The sequence below is a fragment of the Rattus norvegicus genome, chromosome 4 (genome assembly GCF_021556685.1).
Source record: "Rattus norvegicus strain SHRSP/BbbUtx chromosome 4, alternate assembly SHRSP_T2T, whole genome shotgun sequence".
In the NCBI taxonomy this organism is placed as follows: domain Eukaryota; kingdom Metazoa; phylum Chordata; class Mammalia; order Rodentia; family Muridae; genus Rattus; species Rattus norvegicus.
The window spans coordinates 170,468,710-170,490,005 of record NC_141537.1 but is presented as its reverse complement, the minus strand read 5'-3'; the positions used below and the strand labels follow the sequence as shown (position 1 = coordinate 170,490,005).

General features: G+C 45.1%; 1 long non-coding RNA gene across 2 annotated transcripts; it reads right to left on the bottom strand.

The window, feature by feature from the left end:
- Nucleotides 1-7,585: 7,585 nt before the first annotated feature.
- Nucleotides 7,586-20,995, bottom strand: LOC147995112 (uncharacterized). Of its 2 annotated transcripts, none has more exons than XR_015686219.1 (3): nucleotides 20,936-20,995; nucleotides 13,482-13,653; nucleotides 7,586-10,932 (listed from the first exon to the last, which is right to left on the bottom strand). It is a non-coding gene; the product is annotated as an uncharacterized LOC147995112 (long non-coding RNA). The 2 variants fall into 2 exon arrangements; XR_015686218.1 differs by lacking the exon at nucleotides 20,936-20,995 and adding an exon at nucleotides 20,722-20,857.
- Nucleotides 20,996-21,296: the final 301 nt, after the last annotated feature.

Below are 21,296 nucleotides of genomic sequence, written 5' to 3'. Positions count from 1 at the left end.
CCTCTCTGGTGTCGCTTTTACATTGATTTTCCATCTCTCCTGGTGTCATCAAAGGGCAGTGTTTTCTCTGTACTTTCCCCTCTTGCCTGATGCAAATGAAATGTTTGCTGCTGCCCTTTCAGCCTTCTCCTCTTGGGATTCTACAGCTGGCCCTCCCAGCCCCAACCCCCCAATGCCTCTCCCCCTCCCCCTCCCCATGGCTGGATGGTCCCCTGACAGCCAGGCCTCTGCAGAGGGCTTATCTCAAGCAACAGATTCTAAAGCACTCCCCAGGACAGGCTTGAGTGCTCTTAGACACATTCTGATCTATTGTATTAGCTCTTCCCCTGGGGTTCCCAGAAACCTCCAGAATCCATACAGACTGGAAGAAAGACTCACCACCGAGGAAAGACAGAGTTGGAGAGGGAACCAGGACAGTAATTGATAGCAGGGGTGGGAGGAGGAGCCTGGAAATGAAAGCTCTGAGGCATCAATGCTGGCAGATGATGTGTGACGTGCATTATGGATCGTGGGTGAACAAGCCTTTCCTAAAAGGCTCTTCCATAATTCAACACCGGCTTTAAAACTCTCCTATTTTACCTTTTAAACACTGGGCATCTACCTGGCCCTGTGTTCTGCGGATGAAGAGCTCAGACACAGAAGGGTTACACGCCTAGTCAATAGTCCTGCATCCCAGCACCTCGTGTTTGCAAACAGGACAGTCCTGTAGCTACCTGCTCTGACTCTTCCAAGGCAGTGACAAGCTACAAGGTGTGCAAGCTCTTCACGCCCATTCGTTATCTGCATAGACACTCCAGGCTCCCAGCCCCCGAGGGAGTCTGAAGATGGGCCTGGAAAGTTTTCATTTTCACCTGCCGTGTTTGACAGCACCCAGCGAAAGCAAAACATCAGGGGGTCTGTGTCCACAGCCTCTGCACTGAGAGTTCCCTAAATGGACAGAACTTGTTCCTATTTGTCCATAAGACGATCAGGGTAGACAGGGTGAGTCTGGAGTTCTGGGGGATTTGCACAGTTAGCCTGGCATTGTTGGATGCAGAGAGAAGGGAGGCAGCAAAGGCAAACAGGCCAGCCCTGCTTGCCTTCTGTACTAAGGAACGCCATTTAAGAAAATGTCTATGTAAGAGATTTCTTATATTCTTCTTGAAATTATGCAGCCTCGGAAGACAGAGAATTGCAAAGTAGATGTTAAGCTCGATTACTGGATTCTTTCAGCAAATATATATTGTTTTATTTCATTTTCTCTTTAGAGAAAAAGGAACAAATTGTATTAATATTGTGTTTAAGACATAGAGTGAGGACATTTCAACTTATGGACCAAGAATAAGAGGCCATCTTGTAAGCATCAGTAAAGACTACCTAGGGAGATTTTATATATATAGATATGTGTGTGTGTGTGTGTGTGTGTGTGTGTGTATTGACTTCTTAAATATGTTAAAAAAGTCCACCAATAATCGTAATGAGGTCTGAGCTTAGACTCTTCAGAAACAAAGCCGTAAAAAGGTAGGACCATCCCCTACTCTAAAGAGGACCTGACCCTGACTAAACTCTCCAGGGGATGAAAACTGTCCTAAGAAACTGCTCCAATAGGTGCCAAGTTAGGATGTCACCCAAGCACCTCAGTTTTGTTGTTTGCAGGCCTAATGCTGACGATTTTCTCTATAAACAAGAAGTCTACCTCTCTCTCTTAGAGCCCCTGAAATGTAAATGTGTAAATATATAATGAGGCTAGCAGCCTCTCCTTTGCTTTGGAGTTGAAAAGACTTGAAGCAACCTAAACAATGACAGGCTAGAGAGGAGCTAGACGAGCTACATGAATGAGCCTTTTATCCCTCAGGCTAAGCATGAAGCCACCTGTAGCAGTATGAACAGAGAGAGAGAGAGAGAGAGAGAGACAGAGACAGAGACAGAGACAGAGACAGAGAGACAGAGAGAGACAGACAGAGAGACAGAGAGACAGAGAGACAGAGACAGAGAGAGACAGAGACACCAAGAAACAGAGAAAGAGACAGACAGACACACAGAGAGAGAAACAGACACACAAGGGAGAGAGACAGACCAAGAGACAGAGACACAGAAACAGACAGACAGACAGACCAAGTGGCCAAGTGACAGACAGACACACACAGAGAGAGAAGAGACAGACACACAAAGGGAGAGAGACAGACCGAGAGAGAGAGAGAGAGAGAGAGAGAGAGAGAGAGAGAGAAACAGAGACAGAGACAGGGACACAGAGACAGAGACAGACACACAAAGGGAGAGAGACAGACCAAGAGACAGAGAGAGAAACAGATACAGAGACAGACAGACACACAGACACAGAGACAGACACAGAGACAGACAGACCAAGAGAGACAGACAGACAGACAGACAGACAGACAGACAGACAGACAGAAGAGAGAGAGTGCCTCCCTTAGCCTCCCTTGGCTTTTCTAGTGTAGGAGGGAGTGATGGCAGGACATAAAGTCCCAGTTAGGAACCCCTGAAGAGATAAGAAATCCTTATTGAGATGTGTATCCCAGAGACTCCAATCTCTACCAGAAAAGGATAAGCCCAATTTGCATAGTCACTTGACCTACAAATGCATATAGGGTGTGACAGTTTGCACAGCCTTGGAGGGCTTGCATTATTCTTTCCTGCTCTGGTGCCCCTCTAAATTATAAGTAGGAGAGCAAGCAAAGAAACCTAGCTACCTAGCTAAAGCTTTAACCTGTGAAGAGCCCTGAGCTTCAGAAGTCTGGGGAGGCCCTTGGCCTGAGGACTGAGCCTTATCTGCAGGTTCCCATCGTGCCAGCAAGCAGCAATATTGGAACTGAAATGGATTACATCTTCCTGGGTCTCTAAGCCTTGTTACCTACCAACTGCTAAGAGATGCCCTTTGGTTCCAGTTAAAATACTTTAAACACAAATAAATTCTAGCAGCCTGCTGAGTTAATATTTGCCTCAAGGGAGAACAGAAAAAGAAAGAAGCCCATCTGTTCCCGCAGGTGCCTTCAAGGTGTGCCTGGAGCGCTTAACCCCTCCTCCGCCTGTCAGTCTGTCGCAGGAAGATGGGCTACTGTCTGAACCGGAAGTGCAGTGAAACAGGCGGAAGGAGGGCAGCCATTTCTGTCTAGTGGTAGTTAATGCTATCTGCTAAATACCAAGTAAGACAGAATATCCCCTCCCCCAAGCCGTCTTACTCACGTTTCACATTAACAGCTGGCTGGGTCTGCACTGTAAGGCACCCTAGATTCTAAAGCCCCATAGAACAGAACTGAACTATTACTGGCTTTTTTCCTCTAAACCACATATTGTGATTCAAATGTGTCTCCTCCAACCAAGTCCTGAAACACAATGGCTGCTGTGATGGCTGCTATATTCAGAAAAGATCTTGCTGAGTCCTCTAAAGTTTGAGGGATTAGAGGTCTGGTCACGTGGGCGGGGCTCCTGGCAGACGATGTTATACCTTTCGGAGGTGGGGACTCATGAAAGGCCAATAGGTGAATAAGGGGTGCTATCCATAGAAGAGATTCTATAAGTCAGAGACTGGCCGCATTTACTGGCTCCTTGCTTCCTGTTAGCAATCTGACCTTTTCTTCTTTCCCACACTCCTGCCGCCATCATTCTGTAACGTGTCTATAGTTGGACAGAGTGAGGTGTTTTATCGTGACATCCCATACATACACACAATATATTTTATCACATTTACTCTTAATATTACTCTTAATGAACGCCCTCCTCTTTTCCACTCCACACTCCTAGTGCCGCCCCCCTCCATATCCCGGATGTTCGCCCTCTTCCTTCTGTACCTTTGTCTAATGTTCCTGAATTCTCACACTAAATAAGTATCTACAGAAAACCCCAAACTAGTAACTAACATGAGGAGAATAGAAACTAGTCAGCAGGTATTCATTTAAAAGCTTGGAAGATCTGCATGAGATCTGCTCAGCACACACTGGGACTGTTACTTCTCCAACTGTGCTTGGGTGGGCGGGGGTAGTGGGGGTGCAGGTAGTTGGGACAAGAATGGAGAAATCTAATCTATGAGCCTTCAAAATTGATGATGTGGGGATCTTTTACGTGATCGAGCCTCATACTGAGGAGAAATGAGTGGAATTAAAATAGAAAAACAGAGAAAAGAGAAGTAAGCCATGTGGGCAGAGTAACAGCCAGGCAGCCTCAGAAAGCAAACTGACACTTCTTTTTAACAATATTCAAAACCACAGGAGAGATTGCTTGGTGAAGGAAGAAGACTTATTTTGACCTGAACACAGCTCTTCCCCCCCCCCAAAAAATGTCATGTAAATTAATTTCATATAAGTAAATGCATGAGAAACTCAAGAGTTTAAATCCTACACAAAGTAATAATGAGAAAAAAACTGAGCATGAAGACAGAATAATGTCTCCCGAGGGGTAGAATACAACAAAAAGATCAAAACTGCAAATTTTTTATTTCAAAACTAATTAAAAGACACTTAAAAAGTGACTTTCAAAGGTGAATAAAATAAATCAAAAGTACAGGAAACTCAAAATTGGGTCATAGAAAACGGGGGGAAAAGCATAAAACATCTGAAAATGAGTATTGAACAAAAGAAGAGATGGGTGAGTTAATTCACAGGTAATTCTTTCAGAGAGATAGAAAGTTTAGTAGAGAAAATCTCAAGGAGGGAAAGGGAGAAAGCTCTGTGAGGCAGAGAGAAATATTGAAGAAAAAAAAAAAAGTCAAGTAGGCAGGGCCGTAGTAAGGGAAGGGAGCTCAATTGTGAAGGTTAGCTCTGCTTGTCACTTGAGTAGATTCAGAAGACCCGGGCAGCGAGCCTCTGGGCATGTCTGTGTGGACATTTGCAGAGAAGTGTAACTGAGGAGGGGGAGACTCACACTGGTTGTCAGCATCCTTCCATGGACTCAACAAAAAGGTAGGGCAGAGCACCAGTCTGCATCACTGCTTCATGACTGCAGACTCCTATCACCATGCTGTCCTCTGCTACCATAGACTCTATTCCAAAGCTGTGCACCCAAATAGGCCCTTCCGTCCTTGAGATGCCTTCCTCAAGGGTTTCGTCAGTATGGTGAGAAAAGAATTATAATCTGACAGAACTTTTCTGCAATCAAAAAAAAAAAAAAAAGCCAGTAGCTTGAAAGCACAACCCATGTCTACCATTATCAATTGAGAATGACCACAAACAAGACCGATTGACCTATTTATACAATTCTTGATCAAAAACAAAACAAAACAAATGAACAAAAACAAGCCAATGAAATGGCTTAGCTGGCAAAAGCACTTGCCACCAAGCCCAACGATCTGAGTTCCAGAAGTCCCATGTAATAAGGATAAATAATCAGCTTCCTCAAATTGCCCTCTGACCTCCACACATGCGTCATGGCACATGCATGTGTATCTGCATGCACAAATGAACACATATACATGAAATACATGTGATTGAAACTTTAAAAAAATATATAAATTTTAAAAATCATCTGAGCAATAAATAGGCAGAAAGGATTATACTTCCAAAGACTTAAAATAAAATTAGATTGCTTTGGACGTTGGCCAAAAATGCTGGTGATGACAGGCCAGAAGTAAATCACTTGGACCGAACAGGTAGCCAGCGAGGTTCTTAGTTTCTCTCAGAGCTATAGACAAGGCCTTGCTCGGAGCAAGGAAGCAAGATTTCAAATCCACTCAAATAACTGAAAACCAGTGAATTTTTTTAGAACCAAAATAAATCTATTTCTAAAAACGGAACAAAAGATAGCTGATTTACTAGGAGAAAACAATGAAGAAACTTCGGCTGTAGAAGAAAGACAGAAAGCATGACTTAAAGACCTGAGACCTAAGATCCAGCACAGCTGATCTTCAAGAACAAACAGCACAGATTGTTATGGGCAGGGCACGAGCCCAGGGGGTAATGTTGCATGGTGGGTACTTCTGGGTGAATCAGCTGGCCCATGAAGAGGTAAAATGACCATAACATCATTTATTTTGTGAACCAGAGCATTATATATACACGGCGACTATAATAACTGTGACCTACAAACCAAACCCACAGCATGGAATGACTGCAATTCTGATTGTATAGTGTATGGGGGGCTTCGGGGGATAAAAATGGATAACAGAGAACAATGGTGCACAGAACAGTCTCTGAGCTTTTTGTCTCGATGTGTCTCATTTGCATTACTCCAAGTGTTTAGTCAGCCTTCAAAAATTTGATTACACCCTTTCCAACTAAAGGACAAAGGTCAAGGTTAAGGATGCCACATATACACCAAATGATGTATCCTCAGTCACACACATACTGCTTGGAGTTGAGCCGGGCCTGGCAGTGTAGGCTACATTCTCAGCTGCTTGGGCAACCGAGGCAGGAGGATGGCAATTGTCATCCTCCTGCCTCAGCTAAAGAGTTCAAAGTTATCCCAGAAAAGTTAGTGAGACCCTTTATTAAGTATAAAGTAAACCGTAGGCTGGGCTTTCTAGCTCAGTGGTAGACCACATGTCTACTATGGGAAACTGTGTGGTCCATTCTCAGTATCTCTAAAGAAGCAAGAAAAAAGGGGGACATGGAGTTGGATTCATAATGGCCCTGCAGTTCTCAGGTGTTCATTGAAGAGAAGAGAAAATAAATAATGAGTTTCCTATTTCTTTCTACTTCATTGACAATGTTCATTTGCTTGCACTAAGTCTCTGTAACCCAGATTGTCCTGAAACTCACTAATAAGCTCAGGCTACCCTTGAACCCATAATGATCATCCTTCTTTAGTGTCCCCAAATGCTGGGGTTACTGGAGTACGTCATCAAACTCTGGCATCCCCTGTGTCCTTGGAAAACAGAAATTTTAGTGTGGAAAACACAGATTTAATAAAAAAAAAAGGTTAACTAACAAGTCTACAGTCTTGGCGTCAGGGGTCAGGGAGATGGTTCAGGAAAGTGTTTGCTGTGGCAGCATGAAGACCCAAGTTTCCACAGTGCCCATGTTTTCTTTTTGAAAGAAAGGGAGTGCTGTTGTGAGCGTTTGTACTGGGAAGTACAGACAGGAGGATCCCTGAGGTCACTAGCCGAACAACCTAGCTTAACCAGTCAAAGTGCCTGGCCAAACGAGAGACTGTCTCCAAAAGGAAAATGGCGCTTGACTTTTAAAGACCAACACCTACATGTATCCTCTGGCCTCTATATTTACAATGCACACCACACACACACACACACACACACACACACACACACACACAAGCACATCCATAGGTGTGAGTGCATTGTGTCTGCACACACACACACACACACACACACACAAGCACATCCATAGGTGTGAGTGCATTGTGTCTGCACACACACACACACACACACGCACACACACACACATACAAGCACATCCATAGGCATGAGTGCATTGTGTGCGCGCACACACACACACACACACACAAGCACATCCATAGGCATGAGTGCATTGTGTGCGCACACACACACACACACACACAAGCACATCCATAGGCATGAGTGCATTGTGCACACACACACACACACACACACACACACACAAATTCTGCAGTCTAAGATTTAAGTCAGATGTTATAATATAGATTCAAGCGATATTTTATAGCAGAGTATATTTTTAAATACACGGCAGTATTTAATTTATTTAGCTATTTGTTTCACAAATTTGTCCACTGAAAATAGCTCAAGAAATGTGATCAAATCTGTCACAGTGACTCTAACAACACCCAGACTGTGATTTTGAATTCCATTTTACTGCACCTGGAGAGATGGCTCAACAGTTTAGAATCCTGGTTGCTCTTACAGAAGACCCAGGATTCCCAGCACGAACATAATGGTTCTCACTATCTGTAGGTCCAGTTCCAGGGGATCCACTGATCTATTTTGGACTCCTTGGCCACCATGAGTATCACCATCCCCAGATACACATGCAGACAAAACACCTGTACATATAACATAAAATTATAATAATTTATATACTGCTTCACTAATACAGTAGACTATCATCTTGGAATAGGGTTTATATGGGTGGCATGAAGACCTGAATCTAGCCCACACTTCAAAGTCAGGAACTGACAACATGCAACACCATGTGATGCCATGTGTCCACATCTACAGTGCTGGGGGGATGGGGGAATGGGGGAATGGGGGAATGGGGTCAGACACATCACTGCCCAGTTGAGCCTTCTCAACTTGGCTAGCACCATACCAGTGGGAGAGTGTCTGTCACAAAAAATAAATCAAGGTTGACAGTTCCTGAGGAACAATAGCAAAGACTGTCTTCTGACCTCTACATACACGCATGCACACACATCACACACAGACACATACACACACACACATCACACACACACACAAACACACACATACACACACACCACACCACACCACACATACATCACACCACACATATACCACACACACACGCACACACATACACACACACACCACACACCACATATACACACACCACACACACAACACACCACACATACACCATACCACACACACACCACACCCACACCACACACATACATACCACACACACACACACACATACACACACACATACATACCACACACACACATACACACACACATACATACCACACACACACATATACACACATACATACCACACACACACACCACACACATACATACCATACCACACACATACCACACACATACATACCACACACACACACACACACACATATACATACACACATACATACCACACACATACACACACACATATACACACACATACATACCACATGAACACACCCACACACCACACACATACATACCATACACACACACACATATACACACACACATACATACCACACACACACACACACATATACACACACACATACATACACACAACACACACATGCACACACACACACACAACACACACACACGCAAACACAAACACACACTGTTCATGTAATGTACACTGCGAAAGAGCCAGAGCCAAACTGCATAAGCTGCCATAGGTCAACAACAAACAGAACATTCTGAGCTTCCTTGAGTCTAATAGTTGCAGCTGATGTAAAAGCTTCGAATATGTCTAGTCCGATGCATCCATAACGATGCCCTAACGAAACCATCAATCATTTGCAAAGAGGGGGCGGTAGAACTAGAACGTCAGTGTTGAGTCACCTGTGAGCAGGTACTGCGTGCCTCCCCCCGTTGCAGAGCATATGGCCCCTTCTGCCAGGTGGATCCAGCCTCTGCATCCAGCAGCCAACTCAACAGAAACATGTAAAGCAGAGGAACATGCGGACCTGTGCTGTGAGACCACAGCCAGCAAAATCCACCCTGAAGCTCTACACCACAGCCAACTTAGAGCGGCTGCAAACGAGTGACACATTGGAGGGACAGCCTGCAAAATTAACAACCATTGGAAAATCATAGCATACGTTTATGAAGATTAAATGACAGTGCCCATGAGGGATCAGGGATGGGACAAAATGATAACAAAATATTAGATAAAACGCAAATGAAACGCCAAGCCAAGTACAGATGCTTGTGAGTGCGTTGGGGGTTCTGCGGTGCGGACAGAGAGCAGGTTCATGGTGGAAGTCGTGGAGTGGCCGATGTGATACTGCCCTCCACAATCCATATGCTTGTTTTGATGGTTTTCTCTGGGCTGTGTGTTAACTAAATTTCTTTTGAAATTAGAAAGTGTTGATTTGCACCAATAATAGAGTTATTCAAAAGGTTTCTGAATTTGTCAAAAACTATGGAGCCATTTTCCTGACAGAACTTTAAACATCTCTACACTGTCAAGTAAGGGCTCGGGCTTCCAGTCCTTGAATTGGTTACTAGCTGTGCAGAGGCTGAGCCTGGGTGCCCCCTTTAGATTCAATATAATAAGAATAAGCCTCTCTGTGGGTGGTGTGCGGTGTAAATGAGATAATCCATTGTGAGTTCGTTTTCTCTTGGCTGGGACAAAGCAACTTAAGAGAAAATGGATTTATTTGTTGTTCGTGGTTCTGGGAAGAACCCAATCCATCAGGGCAAGAAGGCATGGCACCAGGACTGTGAGAGACTATCGGTCACATGGTTTTCAGTCAGAAAACACCATGGTCGCTAACACTCAATCTGCTTCCTCTTCTGGTCCTTTTCAGGTAACGAGGAGCTCCAGTGCATTGGATAGCACTGTCTGAATTCAGGACGAGTCTTCCCTTGTCAGGAATCTCTGGAAGAAGCTTGACAGGCGTGGTCAGAGGTGTGTCTCCTAGGTGAATCTAAAGCCAGTCAAGTTAATAACGAAGGCTGTACTTCCCGTGGAGTCATCACATAGTAATCACTCAATAAATTATCCCCTCGGTGAGGTTGGTGCTATTGTTGGAAGTGATGAAGGTCTCTAGCTGTGCAGGCATCTTTTCTATGGGTTGCCAGGGACCTGTGTGAGGCCTCTTTGGATTTCCACTGTAGCTATCTCTACTGCTCCAATTATATTCTGCAGAAAATTTGGTCTTCATTTCTTTAAGCACTAAACGCTCTGGGATATGTGGGAAAATGAAAAGTGTTACAGATTTCCAAACTCTATTAAACCGTCTTCAGTTGTTGCCCAACTGCCACTGGGGCCAGTTTGGCAGTAACTCCCATACTGATGGGGAATAGAGAAGCTGGGAGAACGTGATTAGCCTGTGGTTTGTGTGTGGGGCACCTCCCTGGGCATTAGGACATGGTGGTTATCCTCAACCCTTCAAATGGGCTAATGTTTACAGATGTGGCCTCTAAAGCAATTACCCTTCTTAATATGTGTCTTAGTCGAGGTCTGGTTGCTGTGAACAGACACCGTGATCAATGCAAGTTTTAAAAAGGACAACATTTAATTGCTGGTGGCTTTCAGGTTCAGAGGTTCAGTCCATTATCATCAAGGCGGGAGCACGGCAGCATCCAGGCAGGCATGGTGCAGGAGGAGCTAAGTTCTACATCTTCACCTAAAGGAAGCCAGGAACAGACTGAGCATCCTCAGACAGCTAGGAGGAGGTCTCCAAGCCCACCCCACAGTGACATACTTGCTCCAAAAGGCCACACCTTCTAATAGTGCCACCCCCTGGGCCAAACATATGCAAACCATCACAGTATGTTACCCTCGGATGCACATGTCAGTTTGGTGTGTGTGTGTGTGTGTTTGTGTTTGTGTGTATGTGTGTATGTGTATGTATGATATATATATATATATATATCATATATATGTAATATCATATATATATCATATACATACATGGTAGAGTTTGTGATCCGCCCATATTTATAAACTATCTGCTCTACTAAATATTATTCATTGCCTTCTATCCAACTATAGCATCAGGAATTAAGGTGCCCTCTGGAGTGGAGTGTTGGAGTTAGTTTTCAAATCCTTTAGCCTGAAAAGCATGTTGGGCAGGGTGTGAAATGTTCCTCTATTTTCTAAGCAACCTCCCCTCTCTCCAGACTCACAATTTGGGTCATAAAGACACTATTCTCTTTTGCCTGACCTGCATTTTCACAATCAGTTCAACACATCCCTGTTTGCCCATCTCAGATAACTCACTTTGCCTTGTAGAATCCGCTATAGATGGGGGTTGGGAGGGCAGAAAGGGAAGCCAAAGAAAAATCACGTGGAAAGAGGAAAGGGGGACACAGGGCATAAGAGACAGTCGTTGGGAGATGAATAAGGAAAATGTTCATATATAAAGATATATGAGGGCTGGAGAGATGGCTCAGCGGTTAAGAGCCCCGACTGCTCTTCCAGAGGTCATGAGTTCAATTCCCAGCAACCACATGGTGGCTCACAACCATCTGTAAAGAGATCTGGTGCCCTCTTCTGGTGTGTCTGAGGACAGCTACAGTGTACTTATATATAATAAATGAATAAATCTTTAAAAAAAAAGATATATGATTATGCCACAGCAAAACATTTGTTTGTAAACAGTGACTATGTGCTAACAGCCTTTTAACTGCACACAGCCACCACCCCATCATTTCCACCAGGCCAGACAAGCAATAGTGACCTCTTTAGGTTTTAGTCAAAGACTCAGGTATCCCCTAGACGTGACATAATCATCACACCGACAGGCACCATGTCCACACGGCAGAGCTGGGGCAGAAAAGTCTGAGGCTGCGGGTGTGACCCACGCCTACAGGCTCCTGCCCAGTGTTCCAGAGGCGGCCTCTTCCGAAGGAACAGATGAAAGTGTTTCCTCTAATTATTTGTTTCTGAATGCGATCCTTGATCTCTCTGTCGATCATTTTTGTTTGATAAACATTATCGTACATGGGTCTGTCTGACAGAAAGACCAGATAAATCATTAAATACAACCATCTAAACCAATCACAATATAGTCACATTTCACACAAGATGATAAAGCCAGACTTGCAAGAAAATGCCATTATAGGGGAGTGGTGCAGACTTGTAGGAAAATGTCACTATGGGGGTGGGTGTCAGGTTTCATTTCTGCACTTTGCTAGCATGTATGCTTTTCCGTCTCATCTAAGACGGTCTCCCTCTGTTGCATTTTTAAATCTCTCTGTATTGGAGACTGGAGTGATGACTCAGACGTTAGAAGCACCGTGAGCTCAGTTCTCAGAACCTACACCAGGAGACTCACAGCCGCCTAGCCCTGCAGTTGCAGGGGGATCCAAGTCCTCTGACCTCTGAGGGCGCCCTCATTCGTGTACATACAACCCCTACGGGTACACAAACATAATTTAAAAGTCAATAATCCTGCAAATCCTTACATAGTGATATCTTTTAAATGTATATTTTAAAGACTTGTGTGTGTGTGTGTGTGTGTGTGTGTGTGTGTATGTGTATCTGTAGTGTGTGTATGTATGTAGGAGCCTGCAGAGGCCAGAAGAGGGCACCAGATTCCCCAGAACTGGAGCTAGAGGCAGTTTTGAGCCACTGTTTAGGTCCTCTGCACAAGCCTTAAGTACCCTTAAGCTCTGAACCATCTCTTTGGTCCCTTTTAAAACATCTCAAATATTCCAAAAACCACAAAGACTACTGAGTACTTAATGCAACTAACAGAATGGTGTAAACCCTTTCCCATGCTTACCTCAGGTTTCGTTTGTTTGGCTGGCTGGTTGTTTTGTCTTTAGAAGATACTAGTGTAACCTGTACTCTCTTCTGCCAGTTTCTCTTCCCCCAACCCTGGTCTATTTTCTCCTAACGTTTAAAAATGTGTACTGCGGAGATAGCTCAGGGAACAAAGGCATGTACTGACATGCCTGACCAAACGTGAGTTAAATTCTGAGGATCCATATAGCAGAGAGGTGAGAGAGAGAGAAGAGACTTCTGCGAGTTGTCCTCTGACAGCCATACACATGCGCACATGTGCGTGCACACACACACACACACACACACACACACATGTCATGATACAAGTCAGCCTACACATACAAAGTGAATAAATAAAGTGGAAAATAAATAAATGATCTGCAGTCCTGCAATCCCTACCACAGATGGGGTGAGCCTGCACTTTAAAGACAGCTTTTCTCTTACAGTGTTTATGCCTTGAAACCCGTAACCAGTTCACTCTGTCCATTTCTGAGATCCTGTTCATCCATCCTGGTTTTTCTCAACAACAGCTCTGTTCACAGTGCTGACTGGATCATTCTTCTTCCCCATGGTCGGGTGCTCTTCGTATCATAGGATTTAATGACGTGTCTGTCACCTACAAAGAAGTTACAAATATTACCTGTCAGATGATTTTTTAACTCCCTTAGTGGGAGGGAGGATGTTCAGTTAGTAAAGTACTTGCTTGCAAGCACTGAGTCATGAACTTGATTCTGTGTGGGAAAACCAAGCCAAACCAAACCAACCAAACCAAACCAAACAAAACCAACAATTCCCTTCCCTCACCTCCCCACCCCCCAACACCCTCAGACATATTGGAAAATGCATAGAATCCCAGTGCAGGGAAGATAAAGACAGAAGGACCCCTGGGGCTTGTTGGCCAGCCAGTCAAGCTTAATCACTTGTGTTTTCCAGGTCAAAGGAGAGAGACTTTGTAATAATAATAATAATAATAATTAATAATAATAATAATAATAAAGATAACAAAACAACAGTAGTGGTAACGGTAATGTAGTTAGCTCCTGAGAAGTGACAGCCAACATTGCCCTCTGATCTTCCCACATACGCGCACTCACACACACACATCCTCCCTCCCTCACTCACTCTTGTATTTCTCAAAGGACAGTCCCAGGTACGGGATGTAGCACTGATGATGACATCAACCCTTGTAGGAACATCTCTGACAAAGGTCGGGTAGTTTGAAATCTGGATTTTTTTTTAAGACTAATTTGAAACTTCATTGTCTCTCGGTATTCTGACAACGTTACTTCATGGACTTTTTGGTCATTTTTGAGTGGTCGGCCAGGGGAGCAGGGGTCTTTCTGAAGAGAAGATTCATCTCTTCTCTGGTGGATCTAAAAGAAAATCTTTCCCACTTTTACTCTCTGGTTTCAGCATAACGTGTCTAGGTGAGGACTTAATTTCATGTTCTTGTCAGTTCTGGAAACAATATTCTGTCATAGTTTCAATGCTTCCTCTCCCCCCTCCCATTCCTTGCTCTCCCCTGGGGCTCCCACACCACGTGCCTCACCCACGTCTCTCTGCTGTTCTTTCATATTTTTAATGCGCTTTAATCAGAATGAATACCTTCTACACCAAACATCTGTGTCTAGTGTAGGATTTATCGATTTTCCACCGTTCCGATCATTTCTACTTCTAAGATTTCCAATTGTTTCATTTTTTATAAACTTCCCGTCTTACTTTCTTTCAGTCTCCATTCTATCCTAACTTCTTGCTGGTTTTAGGATAAGAATGCAAGCCTGTGCCTCTTTGGGTTGCTCTGTTTGGGGTTACAGTGATTAATGCCTGAGGCTGGGTACATTCAAGGAATGGGTGTCCTTAGCTCATAGTTTGGAAGCTTTTGGCTAAACCATCTCAGGACAGCTGACCCCACAATAGCCGGGAGGGTGTGCGAGGGGCCCAGCCAGCATAGGGCAGCACAGGAAGTGGAGTGAGATGGGAGTTCCTGTAATCATTCCCTGGCCTGCGGTCTCCCAGAGGCAATATCTCAGTATACCCAAGGACTTACCCCTGTGCTCCACTCTTAAATGTCCCCTATGGAACCGCCGGGGATGCCATCTGCTGCTGTGTAGTGTCTGTTTCACTGAGGTGAATTTGTCTCCTAAATACAGATCTTGTTGTCTCCCCTTTGAGGCATTGCTTACACTCAGGAATTTCAATTGACAGCCATCTCTCTCTCTCTCTCTCTCTCTCTCTCTCTCTCTCTCTCTCTCTCTCTCTACCTCTCTATCTCTCTATCTCTCTCTGTCTATCTCTCTCTCCCTCCCTCCCATTTTCCTCTCCCCATATCCATCCTGGTTAAAAATTTTTGTGAACTCTCCTACACAGCCCTCTAAAATTCCCACTATAAAACAGGAGCCCATATTGCTTGTCTTAGACAAGACACCCTTGGCCTTGACACCAAGAAGAAAGTTACTTTCCTCCCACAGCCTTGACTAAGCCCCTACCCCCAGATACTGGAAAAGAGCCCAGTAACATTTTGTTAGCCTCGTGGAATGTGTGGTGTCCCCTTTGCCCTTCCCTGGGCCTTACAATCCCTCTGGAGAGAGACCATTCCTGCTTGATATTCTGTAACTCTTGAGGCCTCTGACTGACTCTGCCTATTCCTGGACACAGAAACCAGCAGGCCCCAGCCTGTTTTAGACTTTTGAAAAAAATAGCTTACACAGAGTTGTTTATGATGTCTTTGAACAAAGCTCTGGCTTTGAATCTTCTCTCTTTAAAATGAGAAAGGTGCTGGGCCCTCGTGGCCCATAAAGGGGATGCTTCTGAGGATGCTTTCAGTGCCATCTTGACAGGGGACTCCCCACATTCCTCTGTACCCAAGTCTGCCTGTCACCTTCATCTTGGCCGACCAGTGACCAGCGTGAGCTAGAGTTCCGCCTTTTCGTGCAGGCTAAGTCACAGTCGACTGTCAGCTTCTTGACTTCTCCAGGTCCCTCTACCTGTTCCAATTTGGTGTGTGTTTGAGTGTGCACAGGGTTGCTTTGCTGGAGATTAAATTTAGGTCTCACACAAGTGGCAGGCACTTCCGCACTAAACTGTATCCCCAGGCCTTTGTGTTGTTTGTAGACAGACTCTCACTAAGTTGTCCAGACTTACTAAGTCCACCGTGTATTTCACTGTGAACTGACCATCCTCCTGCCTCAGCCTTCTGAGGCTGGGCTAAGGAGGAGAATATATCTCGTTTTTATAGGCTTTTGTGCCCAGGTCTGGGAATAAAGGGACTCAGTAGATACAGAACGATTAAAAGCAGCATGAAGCCTCCTCCCACAGCTTGCCCTTTGCTTTCTCTGAGTCAGATTCTGCTTTGCCTGTTTGCTGGTTCATTTGAGCAACAGTTGTTTCCCCCTCTAAGCCCTGTGTTAAGGGAGCTGGTATGAAATGACTAAGCCAAAGCTGTCTTTTAAAGGGTCCAGGAATCACATAAGAATCCAACCATTAGGCCTTGACCATAGAGTGGGAATGAAGCCAGGTATCCTGTGTGCTCTGTCACAATCAGCCCTCTGGCAGCCCGGGGCTTCTCAAGAGTCTCTTTCACAAAAAAAAAAAAAAAAAAAAAAAAGTAGCCTGAGGGTACACTTGCCCTGAGCCTTCTCCCAGGAGACTTTTCTGGAGAATAATGGGGTGGACTCCCAGGAAGAAAGCCTGCAGGGAAAATACCCCCAAGCAAGGTCTTTGTCTTCAGAAAACACAGCCACTGGTGCCCCTGACACGTACATTCCTAAGTTTGAACTCCTGCTCACCGGGCCATCTTGCTCCCAGGCAAGCAAGACAAACATTGCTGACATCGAGGATTAAATAGGTTTTACTTTTAGCCACAGAAAAGAAGGTTCCTCTTGTCAAAAGAGGGGTAGAGGGGTGGGGGGAAGGTGGCATCTGACTTTGTGCTTTACCTAATTTTCTACCATAATTTACCAGCATAGAGTCATCAAAAACTTGCATCAGAAGAATTGTGTTCACATAGACTACATTATATTTGAATTCTAAAGAAGCCTACTAAAAATAGAATTATATTGAACCCTGGGAAGCCCAAATACAAGCTCGGGTCAGGAACGTTCGCTTGGTCTTTGCCTCAGTACCAAACTGTAGTAGGTAAATGTATCCTGTACGGCTAACAGTGGGGAGGAGGTGACAACCAGTGACTGCCACCAGCATCCTTTCCCTCAACATCCTTCCTTCTCTTCAGCTTCTGCTTCCACAGAATCCACAGAGATTAGTGATTCCTACACAACAGGTAAGCGAAGACTAAAATAGGAAGCATCAAACATGATGGACTGTGACTTCGGACCATCATAGAGCCTGGATCTAGACTTGTCCTCCGTCCATAAAGCAGGAGCCACGATGCTGCAGCTAATAGGGCTGTTGCAAGGGTTAAATGCCCCCCCTGGCAAACCTTCACCAACTGGTGAGAATTATATTTTTATTATGATAATTACCACGAATGTCCAGCTTCCAGGCAGAGCGGCGCCTGCGCTCGCTGTTTGCTCACGCCCACTCTCCATCTGTTTCCCTGAAGAACGGGAAGAAAGCTCTGGAACGACAGCCATAGGCTGACTACAGAGTAGGTCATGAGAACGGAGCAGTGCTGTCTGTCTGTCCTGTTTGACCTGGGTTACAGAGAGGCTCTGGGTAGCCGGGAGGCACGCACGGGGCACAGACCCAGGCTTTGGGACTTGCCTAGCGGAGTACGGACGGACTGAGTGCCAATCAGTCCAAACATCAGTGGGAAATTGTCAGTTCTCCATTCTATCGGAGCTGTCCCTAGTGCTGTACCTTAGTGATGTGTGACTCAGCAGACATTCACAGCCCCTACTTCCCAGAGAGAAGTGAGTCGATCATGTCACGATGGAACCCACCAGCATTCCTCGGTGTGGGGGTGGACTGTGCTCATCAGACTGTGGGAGGGGCCGGGGCGAGAGGCCAGAGCCTCTCTCACATACCTTCTGCTCCATAGACTCTGGGTGCCTTGTTCTCTCCAAACGCGACATTTATTAACACGGGGCCTGTAGAACATGACTTCTCTTTTGGAAACGCTTGTTCATTCTGTCTTTCCATCCCCCTCATCCCAACCTTTTCTCCCTAGCCCAGGCATCTTCCCAGCCTGCCTGGATGGAAGAAAGAAAACTCACAAGATGGCCTTATGGACACCTGGAACACATCTGTCCACAGCCCCGCATCTGATCCAGGTGGTGCTGGCAGGAAAGAGTTAACAGCACTAATGAATATGCCTAATTGATTACTAAGCACTGTGAGGCTATGATAATACCCCCTTGGAACCCTGCCCATCCCTACCACATAGTTACAGGGCAGCTTCATTTTGCTGGAAAACAGGTAATGCAGCTCAGCTCAGAAGGCCTGAACTAGAGAACCCCAGGGGACTCTGGATCCCACAAGTGCTAAGTGTTGAGTGATAGAGGTGTTTAATCTGTGTATCTCCATCCCTGCGGCTCAGCAGAACGTCTGTCAGCACACACGTGTAAGTTTGCAATGATAGCTACCTCTACCACTCCTAAGGGTGAGGAGGGCCGGGAAACGAAGGAGCCCAAAGAGTTCGACTATTCTGCCTCTCTTTTCCTCTTGAAGTTGGAAATTCAGGAAATAAATCTCAAAGGCAATGGCCGAGCGTTCTGCCTGTAGATATTTGTTATACAAACAGAGAGAGCTCTGGTAGCATTTTGAGAAAAGAAGGTTTTATGACACCATGCATTTTTTAACAGATATCTTTAAAATATTCCATTTTATTTATGTATTTTTGGAGGACCGAGTGTCTATGGAAGGCAGACAGGCTTAGGATTCCCTGGGGCTGGAGTTTCAGGTGGCTGTGAGTCATCTAAGGTGGTTGCTAGGAATCGAACTCAGGTCCTCTGCGGGAACAGCAACTGCTCTTAGCCACTGAGCCATCTCTTGAGCCCTCAAGAAACATTTCAGAATGCCGTTTCTTATCGAGTATGGTACTAGGTTTTGAGGATGCGCACTTTTTCTTCCTAAAAAGCTAATAGTATAAAAAGGGAACTCGGTTCTTTGTGAAGACTCATTTACTGTGAAATAGCCAAAAATGTCCTTCTCTGATCACACAATGAGATCCCCAATAAAATACTGAACTTGAAAGACATCTCCAAGACCAATTTACACCAGGGCTCACTGCTGCCCCCTAAAGTGTGAATTGGCTGGTGGCAGTGAGAAATTCAAGCAAAAGAGAGGGTAAGAACTCCCTAAGGGCAAATCCTGATGACATAGTGCTGTGGGGATATTAACTAAGGAACAGTAATAAAATGGATATATTATACCTGAGATGCTCGAAAGTCCCCAAAGAACTCACAGCCACTCAAGAGGAGGAGGAAGAAGAGGAGGAGGAGGAGGTGGAGGAGGAGGAGGAGGGGGGGGAGAAGAGGAGGAGGAGGAGAAGGAGGAGGAGGAGGAGAAGGAGGAGGAGGAGAATACCATCTCCCAGAGCAAGGACAGGCAGATGCTCTCTAGAAAAAAATCCTAAATGGCTTTCACTTAGGACTTCTGCATCCCCAGAGATTAACAGTATGAAACCCTAGGTCACAACTCAAAGCCACTGAGATTAAGAATCAGGTCCTACAGGGGCAGGGTCAAGCAGACACTGCCCACTCCTGTCCTGAACACAGGCCTAGACAGACGGGCAGCAAGTACATGAGACTTCCAGCCCCTAGCTGTTCCTCAAAACCCACCAGACCAGAGTGAAGCTGTATTCGCTGTAGAACTGGACCATACGTTCCGTCCTTCCTGTTGACGCAGGAGAGAGTCTGAGTGTGAAGTTACTCTCTGTGGCGGTGTGCCATTATAGAACAAAGCTAAAGGTGCTGCTTGATGGAGACCACCAGCTCCTTCAGAGTTGAGTTCCAGCAGGATACCCAGGCATTGAATGGGGAATGAAACTATAGGCACTCTGACTGGGAGAATGGAAGTTAGGATCCCCACAACCTCATTGCTGGGCAAGCAAGAAAACCCTACTGTTATAATTTAAATTATAAAATATCCCGGGAGGCTCATGTTCTAGAGTGCTTAATACCCTGCTGCTGATTCTGCTTAAGAAGCTTCCTGCTGATGGATGTAGACCACTATGGGTGGGTCTTGAGGGTTAGAGTAAGTCCCATCCTTCCTTTCTGGTCTGCTAAGACATAAGGAACCTCTGCTACATTCCTGACCCTTAATCCCACCATGCCTCCCCACTGCAGCGGGCGCGCAGACCCAGTGTGGAATGTTTGGAATGGTGGAGTGCGAACTATTTGTAGAAATAATGGGAGGGAATCACAAAATTGAGACGCAGAGAAGCTGCTATGATGAAGAAACCGAATGAACTCCAGAAGTGAAGACTATCAGTGCTGAAAGACAAAATATCAAACAGCTCAAAGGCTGCGTTACACAGCTGTGTCCCCAGAGCGACAGGCGGAATTCACAGACAAGAACTGAAGAAATTACTCAGAAGATTCATGGAGAGTCTAGGAGATGGGAACTATAAGAGGTGATGCAGGAAAGGGAAGATGTCTGAAATGTCTACTCAGAGCTCTAAAGAGAAGAAACAGGACAGAGGAGAGGCAACAGGGGAAGAGGCCATGCTGAGGGCTTATCCGAACTGTGAAAAGCCTGATCTACAGATTCAGGAAGGACTACGTACCTCAAAGAACACAGGTAAGAAGTGACCACCGCATATATCGCATATATCGGAATGCAGCTACAGAACAACAAAGGAAACTCTTAGGAATTACAAGAGAAGTTCCCATCACAATAAACTCTCTTATTTTACTGAGTACAGAGACATTACCCTACTGTCACTGGCCTCACAAGGGCTTTCTTAAAGGGCTACTTGGTCTATTTATCTATTTCTTTACCTCCATATCCACGCCACAGTCCCTCCTCCTCCCTGTTCACACACAAGCATTTTAGAGTGTATCTCTCCTGTACATATGCTCACTAAGTGTGCGCTGTCACTTAGCGTCTGCGCATTTAATTCAGGACATGTCACAGAATCGCCCATGGCTGTCTACTTCTATTTTTACTGACGATTCTTAAGATCTATGTCATGAGGCAGTGTTTGCTCAGTCACAGAGCACATTCTAATAGTGAGTCATGAAACCAATTTGGTCAGACCTAACAGCCTTATGTAAACAAAACAGAACAGAATGGCAAAAATAAAAAGTTACCCTGGCATAAAGGTAGACATTATTTCACGGTACATTGGCCCCCATATGT